Source organism: Chrysemys picta, chromosome 1 (genome assembly GCF_011386835.1).
Source record: "Chrysemys picta bellii isolate R12L10 chromosome 1, ASM1138683v2, whole genome shotgun sequence".
Classification (NCBI taxonomy): Eukaryota; Metazoa; Chordata; order Testudines; family Emydidae; genus Chrysemys; species Chrysemys picta.
Window position 1 is genome coordinate 349,248,701 of NC_088791.1, and position 9,497 is coordinate 349,258,197.

Here is a 9,497-nt window from a genome sequence, read left to right on the forward strand (position 1 = left end):
CCTTTGGGATCAGGAGAACCTTTTTCTTTTACTGGGGTATTGGTTTTATAACCATTTGTCCCCATAACGTGTGGCACTGGTGGTAATACTGGGAAACTGGAGTGTCTAAGGAGATTGCTTGTGAGACTTGCGGTTAGCCAGTGGGGTGAGACCGAAGTCTTAGTCTGGCTTGTTTGGTTTGCCTTAGAGGTGGAAAAACCCCGGCCTTGGGCTGTAACTGCCCTATTTTAGCAATTTGTCCTGAGTTGGCACTCTCAGTTGGGTTCCGCCAGAACCGCATTGTCACACTGGGAATTAAAGCAGCAGCCATTTCTGTATTATTATTAGAGCTGGTCCAAATTTTCAAAAGAAATATTTTTGCTGATTTTCTTTTTTCAAAACAAATACATTCGTACAAGGAATTATTGATATTGTCAAAATTCTTCATTTCCCCCCCTAAAAATATGGTTGTATTTGATTTTATTTTCAAAAATTGTATCCAAAAATGTGTTGACATCTTTTCTTTCATTTTGATTGTGATTGTGTTTTTATAACAATCTTTTGGGAGAAAACACAAATGGACCAGTTAAAAAATGTTTGTTGGGGTGTGATTTTTTTTCAATCTCCCTCCCAAACAACACTTCCTAATCTACTTTCTTTACACCAGTCATGATTTTATAGACCTCAATCATATCTCCCCTTAGCCATCTCTTTTCCAAGCTGAAATGTCCCAGTCTTATAGATTCATAGATTCATAGATTCTAGGACTGGAAGGGACCTTGAGAGGTCATCGAGTCCAGTCCCCTGCCCGCATGGCAGGACCAAATACGGTCTAGTCTTATTAATCTCTCCTCATATGGAAGCTGTTTCGTACCCCTACTCATTTTTGTTGCCCTTTTCTGAACCTTTTCCAAGTCCAAGATATCTTTTTTGAGATGGGGCGATCACATCTGCACGCAGTATTCAAGGTGTGGGTGTCCCATGGGTTTCTAGAGAGGCAACATGATATTTTCTGGCCTATTATCTATCACTTTCTTAATGATGCGCAGCGCTCTGTTTGCTTTGTTGACTGCCGCTGCACATTGAGTGGATGTTTTCAGAGAACTATCCACAATGACTCCAGGATCTCTTTGCACTCTTTGATCACATGCACTGCAGTAGCCCCTCCCTTCCGAGGACAACATTGTGGTGGACTCTGCTTCCCTGTGACCCTGTGTGTGCTGTGCTGTATAAAGATGGTCTGATGGTTAGGGGGCTAGGCTGGGAATTGGGGGATCTAGGTTCTGTCCCCAACTTGGAAGCTTGGCACCTGGGGTGGGGTAGGCTGGGGTGATATCCAAGAAAACCACATTTGGGCCTTAGGTTTATGCTCTGGAGTGGGGAAGGGAAGATGCCAGGAACCTGGCTGTGTCCTAACAAACTTCCCTCAGTAACAGCCAATACGCTGGGACAGCCCTGCAGAATTCTCTGGATCTCTGTGGGGCACGAGGCAGCTGATCCAGGGAGCCACGCCCCACTAGAAGGGGTTTGCTGATTGGACTCTTCTCCGATGAATAATTCCCAGAATCCTCCGACGGATCTGCTTGGTTTTCAAGTTGTCGATGATGGGGTTCAGGACGCGATGGGGGAGGGGGGCACCAGCAGGTAGGCATCGGCCAGGAGCATGTGCGTGAAGGGGGACAGGTGCCTCCCAAACCTGTGTATTATGAACAACCCAATGAGTGGGATGTAGATGGTGCAGCAGGTGTGAGAGATGCAGGTGCTGAATGCCTTGATGTGCTCTTCCCAGGAGGCAGTGCTCAGGACGGCCTTCAGGATCATGACATATGATGGGTGGATGGACAAGGAATCCAATCCCTTGGTCAGTACCGTGGCAGTCAGACCGTACAAGTTGACCTGTTGACCTGTTTTGTCCCCATGGGCCAACCTCCGCACATCCGAGTGCAGGCAGAAGGGAAGCCTTTTAATGAGGAAGACAACTGGCAGCATCACACAGACTGCCCGCAATAGAATCGCCGCCCCTGCCTTTGTGCTCCTGGCATTTGTCAAGAGCATATCTTGGAGGGTTGCATATGGCCACAAAGCAGTCAAACACCATGGCGACCCAGGACCCCAGACTCCGCGGTGGAGAAGGCTGGATGAAGTACATCTGGGTAACGCAGGCATTGAAATGGATGGAGCTGGAATCGAACTAGAAGATGCTCAGCATGGTGGGCAAGACAGATAAGCCCAAGTCTGCTAATGCCAGCGTCGAAAGGAAATAGAACATTGGGATGAGGAGACTGTGGTCCAGCCATATGACAGAGAGCATGATGTAGTTCACTGAGCCCAGAGGGAAAGCCATCCAATAATAGACATGCTACAGCCCTGGAATTCCTGTGAGGATTCAGGCCAAGTGGCTGAAGCCAGTCTGACTCATCGCTGATGTCTCATGCATTCAGTGTCCTCTGTAGGTCCAAACAACACCTGTAATAACAGCAGCATAATCCATTTGTAGGTCATCTACCAAAATACTACATTAAAAGAACATTATTAAGGTTACAAAGTCAAGCAGTTAAAAGTTAAGGCATGACAGAATTAAGACTGCCTGCCAGCCCTCTTTGTGTGTATCCCTCATGAGACAGTTTGTTATTACAGGCCACGTAGAATTTAGCCACAGGACCTCTGCCTCATTCAGTGCATAGCGTGGACCATGTGGCCTCTGGCTTTATTCAAACCCTGTACTGAAGACAGAGGAATTAATTTGTTTTCCAATTATTATGTCCATTGTAGAGATTGGGGAAATGAGGCACAGGGAGATCAAGGTAAAAAGTGTCCCCTACTTCAGCATGGCCAAGCTGAGACGCCAGGACTGGAATCTTCAGAGTACTTAGCGTTAGGCAACGCTTCGTATGTTCAAAACACAGTCCCCAGTGGCACCAGTGAGTGTTCAGTGCCTCTGCACCCAGGATATGAGGATCACACAATTAGTGACATGTTTGGTTTAAGTGACTTGCCCAGTATCACACAGTCAGTCTGTGGCAGAGGCAGGGATCCGATCCAATTCTCCAGGGCAGCACTCAATAGCCTTCACCCTGAGACCATCCTCTCTCTTCCAGTGTACGTTGCTCTCACAAACTCTGCCTCAGCCTGATTGACGTTTACCCAGATCACCAAAAATAAACATGGATTCTCCCGGTTCTGCCCTCAGATGCGGTTGTGAGACTCCCTTTGGGGAGAGCGAAGTTGCCCCAGTTAAAGTCAAAGCAGAATTTGGTCGAACGGGAGTGGCACTAGGTAACTGGCAATGCCCAGATGCTGTGGGGATGGGTGCCAGACAGAAAGAAAGGAAGGAAGGAAAAAAGAAAAAAAAAAAAGAATGGTCAGCAGACAAAATGCAGTTAAACCAGAGAGAACTTACTACTGCAGGATCAGAAATAATGTGATTATTTTTGTATCTGGATGGATTTTTTATTTGGAACAAAGTTATATAAAATGTTTTAGTAGCTCTGTCATCTCCCTTCAAAGCCCGCAAGCCCATTCCCCAAACCTACACTGATGGGAGGAAAAACGGAGTTGTGTTTCTAAATTGCCAATAAAAGATCAAAGGGAAGGAAAAAATTCGGAATCGCGGCCATCAGCAAACACTGCGGCGTTGTCATGACGGTCTGAAATGTCAGCAATAAAAATGACAGCGGCAGAGTCAGTTTAACATGAGAAGAGCCTGCCATATTTTTGTGCAGAGCAAGGAGTGGGGATCACTTCTTATGTACATTTACAGGACAACAGATGCTAAATAGGGTTGATGTCCAGAGGAAAAATCCAAACTGACCTGGGAATGCTATAAATGTGGTTAATGTAGATAGGCTCCAAAGCATCTTCGTCAATCTCCCAGTGTCCGCTCAGTCGGTTCGGCCAGCTGGCAAAGTGGAACACTTCCCCACTCTTTCCAGGGCAGGAGAGCTCAGATTAACATGAGCTAGCACAAATTGTACTTCACTGGGGGTTTCCATACGTCCACAGAGCCACATTCTCAGCTCCCTTTGTTCAGTTTGTGAGTCAAGTGTGCTTTGCCTGGGTGGTTAGAAAGTCAAAACCGAGTAAGAACGTCAAGATGTGGCTGGAGCAGACAGTGGCAAATGCCTTTTGGCTGTGAACTTTGAGGAGCCTCACTGCATGGCATGAAAGGTTATGAGGTGTAGGGAAGAGCTTGCTTTGTCCTCACCCACAACTATTTCACATTTGGGGACAATATATACCTTCAAGTCAGTGGCACTGCTATGGGTACCCGCATGGCCCCACAGTATGCCAACATTTTTATGGTTGACTTAGAACAATGCTTCCTTAGCTCTTGTCCCCTAACGCCCCTACTCTACTTGCGCTACATTGATGACATCTTCATCATCTGGACCCATGGAAAAGAAGCCCTTGAGGAATTCCACCATGATTTCAATAATTTCCATCCCACCATCAACCTCAGCCTAGATCAATCCACACAAGTGGTCCATTTCCTGGACACTACTGTGCTAATAAGCGATGGTCACATAAATACCACCCTATACCGGAAACCTACTGACCGCTACACTTACCTACATGCCTCCAGCTTCCATCACGATCCATTGTCTACAGCCAAGCTCTGAGATATAACCGCATTTGCTCCAATCCCTCAGACATAGACAAGCACCTACAAGATCTCTATCAAGCATTCTTAAAACTACAATACCCACCTGCTGAAGTGAAAAAACAGATTGACAGAGCCAGACGAGTACCCAGAAGTCACCTCCTACAAGACAGGCCCAACAAAGAAAATAACAGAACACCACTAGCTGTCACCTTCAGCCCCCAACTAAAACCTCTCCAGCGCATCATCAGAGATGTACAACCTATCCTGAAAGATGATCCTTTACTCTCACAGATCTTAGGAGACAGACCTGTCCTCACTTACAGACAACCCCCCAACCTAAAGCAAATACTCACTAGCAACCACACATCACTGAACAAAAACATTGACACAGGAACCTATCCTTGTAACAAAGCCCGATGCCAACTCTGTCCACATATCTATTCAAGTGACATCATCATAGGACCTAATCACATCAGCCATACCATCAGGGGCTCGTTCACCTGCACATCTACCAATGTGATATATGCCATCATGTGCCAGCAATGCCCCTCTGCCATGTACATTGGCCAAACCAGACAGTCTCTACTCAAAAGAATTAATGGACACAAATCTGACATCAGGAATCATAATACTCAAAAACCAGTGGGAGAACACTTTAACCTGTCTGGTCATTCAATGACAGAGCTGCGGGTGGCTATCTTACAACAGAAAAACTTCAAAAACAGACTCCAACGAGAGACTGCTGAGCTGGAATTGATATGCAAACTAGATATAATCAACTCAGGATTGAATAAGGACTGGGAATGGCTGAGCCATTACAAACATTGAATCTATCTCCCCTTGTAAGTATTCTCACACTTCTTATCAAACTGTCTGTACTGGGCTAGCTTGATTATCACTTCAGAAGTTTTTTTCTCTTACTTAATTGGCCTCTCAGAGTTGGTAAGACAACTCCCACCTGTTCATGCTCTCTGTATGCGTGTATATATATGTCCTCAATATATGTTCCACTCTATATGCATCCGAAGAAGTGGGCTGTAGTCCACGAAAGCTTATGCTCTAATAAATTTGTTAGTCTCTAAGGTGCCACAAGTACTCCTGTTCTTTTTGTGGATACAGACTAACACGGCTGCTACTCTGAAATAGTAACAGAGAGTCCTGTGGCACCTTTAAGACTAACAGATGTATTGGAGCATAAGCTTTCGTGGCTGAATGCCCACTTGGTCGGACTCTCTGTTGCTTTTTACAGATCCAGACTAACACGGCTACCCCTCTGATACTTGTTTCAATAGTATGTCTGTCCAAAGCTTGCAAATCGCTCAGTAACAAAGCAGAACAGTTTAAAGCGCTGTCGCCACCATGGGATTAATCAAAGTGACAAACGCTGCCCAGAGCCCTTCTAGCACCATGAGCGACAATTCCCATGGGATCATTTGAACACAGGCTTCCCCGAACAAGCCAACATGGATTTTCAGTGACACTAAGAAAAAGCTCTGACTGCAATTGACGTGACTGGAGTCAGAGAGAGGAGAACTTTGGTAACCGACAAGAGAGACTGTTCGTAACTTTCAAACAGGAGGAAACAGAACCATTGTGAAATCAGTATCATTAGTGATTGTGTATATGTGCCATACATATCACTGGATATAGGAACAATGAGCTTATTGATCAGACCCCGGGGAGCTTTTTCAGCCCAAACCTATATATATATAGGAACAAAATGAATATTTGGTGAAATTGACTTTCTGTCTCAGCACTTTTCTGACAGGTCATCTCACTTCTGCAGCAGACACGTCTCACTTTGAACCAGTCCCTTTAATACATTACCCGTACAGTAGGTGGGACGTGGGACTTCCTATCTATTTAGTTGCACTGCACATGGCAAAGCCAGCACCTACCCCAAATCACAGCAGAGGAGACAAGCCAGATGCCTCATGAAAGAAGAGGCACAAAAGAAGACCCCAGACACAAGCAATCTGCCTGAATCTCATCCTGGCCAGAAGGAATGCACGGAGAGCCTTTATTATAGCACAGCCATATCAAACCCAATGGGTTCATTTCACCAGCAGGGGATCTCAGCTTGAGGTCACAGTTTCTCAGTGGAAATCTGTCCAAGGCTGGGAACACGAGGGCTGGGTAGTGGATTGCACCCTTAGAAATGGGAAAAATGGGAAAAATTCTGGATTTGGTTCTGGAAAGAGGTAGCGTTAGAGGAGGAATCCAAGGCCGATTCAAAGGTGTGTCTCAGGATGGGGTCCCCACCAGGGCAGGAGCAGTCAGCACACCCAATGCAAGAGGAAGATGCTTCGTTTGGGGGAAGGGGGAGCTGTATAACGTTGGGGATTCATGGATTAAAGATCCATCCTTAGGGAACACTGAACCACTGCTCTCTAACTCTTGATGTCTGGAGGCTCCTTACTGACATAGGAAGAAGTATGATGCTGACATTAACCTCAGTGGCTTCTCGAGAGCTTAAATTGTGATGTCCTGGTCAGCCATTGCCAAGGCAAGATATTGCACAGGCACTAGGGGGCTGTTTCCTGGTAGGGGACAGGGTCCCCCACGTCCAAGGTGTTGCCTGGGAGATAGTGCATTTCCTTTGCCTCCCCCTGGAAATTTAATCCTTTCTTCTAGGGAAGTCCTAGACTATTTTTTTGGTGGGATAAGGGACATTGCACCATCTGCAGGTGAAATTCTGTCCTTGGTCAAATTTCTGGCCGTTTTAAGGCCAGAGGAACCAGTGGACTAGCCTGACCTCCTGCATAATGTGACGAAGTGGGGTTTTCTCCCTTGTTATGTTGCATGTGAGTCTTACTGTCTTGTATGAATACTGTGTGTACCTCAGTTTCCCTATGTACTGCACCAATGCCTAGGTGGTGGGAATATGAGTGCCCCCACCCCACCCGTTCTCCCCATGTTAATGGGTAGATAGTAGACAGAGATATTTGAAGAAAGGTGACTGTGGGGAGACACAAACACTTTCTGCAGGCACACTGGGCTATTGCTAAGGGATCAGAAATCAGTAATTCTCATCAGTAACTATCATCATACTGTGCAGCACCTTTTATTGAAGGATCTTCAAAACACCTAGCAAAGGAAAGTGGCTATGAACATATACCCATTATACTGAGAGGTAAACTGAGGGAAAGGGAGATGTGACTTGGTGAAGGTCACACAGAGAATGACAGACAGAACCCAGGAGTCCTGACTTCTCTGCTGTAGCCACGGTCTCTCCATTAGTAACAAGAAGGAAATGGATTCATGGTGTAGCAGGGATTGTTCATTAGGTGGGTGTGACAGACTTGCCCAGGATGCAACCTGGAACGGGGGTACCGCTGAGCCCTCTGGCATACCAACCTGGGCTCCCTCTCACACTGTGAGGCTGTGACAAGCAGCAATCCTCTCTGTGTTCTGCACTTCAGCAGCCAGACACAGCCAGGGATGCACCCAGCTGCAGTTACATGAATGCTTTCACTAGGCCCTCATGAGCCAACAATAGAGAGGCTCCAGCCAATTCCTCCCCACCCCAGCTCCCCAGCCTAGGACCCCAGAGCTGTACCATCTTACCCTGGTCAGAAGCCCGGCGAGGGTAAGTTTATTCCCCAATCTGCCCCCACCCCCTCAGTGTGGAGAGGACAATGCACCAGCCCCTGGTCTTGAGCAGGTTTCCCTTTTGCATTTCAAACAGAACGAGGTTTCCAGTCCAATGCCTGGTGGACAAGTGTCCACGTCACAAAAGCGACATGGATGGCACTCACAGCTCTCTCCTCTGTGAGGTTGTGTCGTCAGGTCAGAGAGCAGGGTCGCACGTGAGAGCCACTGAGAACTCGAGCTGCCTGTCAGCCCGGAAACTTTCTCCACCACTGAATTCACTAAGACCTCTAGTCCTGTAATGATTTTTGTGTTGGTTGGTTGGTTTTTAATTTCTGGGGCTGGGCACAGCCCGAGCACGCAGTACTGCAGGCCAGACCCTCAGCTGACCCCGGCTTTGGTGCTGACGCGGTATCAAAACCTCTGCAGAAGAGAAGAGAATTCATAGAGTTCAAGGTCAGAAAGGACCCCTGTGATCATCTGCTCTGACCTCCGGCATGACACACGCCAGAGAACTTCCCCTATGCCATGCCCGCTGCGGGTCTTGTAGCCCTGGATCTCACACTACAGTGCTCTTGCTAGCTAAGTCATTTCTCATTGGACGACTAGGCAAGAAAGAATAGGACTATTGGTCTGGACACAGCAGTGTCAAATGCCTTACGTCTAATCTTGGCAGGATTAAATTCTCAGTCAACGTTGATTTCACCACACACACACACCGACAAGAAATATTCCCATTGATGGTTCTAGACATTTACCACTAGGCAAAGTAAGACAAATGCTACTTGAGAACATATTAGAGTTTCAGTTAAGGATATTGACTGGGTATATTTTGACCTGTGATGGTGACAATTTGATGTTTAACAGCTATAAAGCTTTCACTTTTGGAACCTCAATGTCTGCCATTAAATAATTGTCTGATCCCCGCCATTGCCTGGCACCCCCCCCGCCCCGCCCCCCCATAATTTCCTGCAACTGTGAACATTTAAATAGATAAAAATGGGAAAAAATGCTCTAAAATAAACATCAATATTATCCATCAAAATTATATTAAAAAAATCGAATTCTCTCCCGCTTTCTGGGAAAAAAATCAGTGTCTTTAGCTGAAAAGTATAAGCAGAAGCAGTTGTGTGGGTGTTTGAATGACTGCTGATCCAGCCGGAGAAGATCTGATGTAGGGTGGGATTTCTTGGGCACACAGAGAAAATCCACATCGCCCTGGGGTGTGGAATATTTTCCCTGCTAACGTGTCACTTCCATCGCCTTTCCTTCCCGGCAGAGCTGGGGGAGTGGTAGATAATCGTTAGCCAAATATGATGTTGGA

The 9,497-nt window shown here is 46.5% G+C and overlaps 1 pseudogene; it reads right to left on the reverse strand.

Moving 5' to 3' along the window:
- Positions 1-1,590: 1,590 nt before the first annotated feature.
- Positions 1,591-2,323, reverse strand: LOC135984182 (olfactory receptor 51L1-like; annotated as a pseudogene).
- Between the last annotated feature and the right edge of the window lie 7,174 nt (positions 2,324-9,497).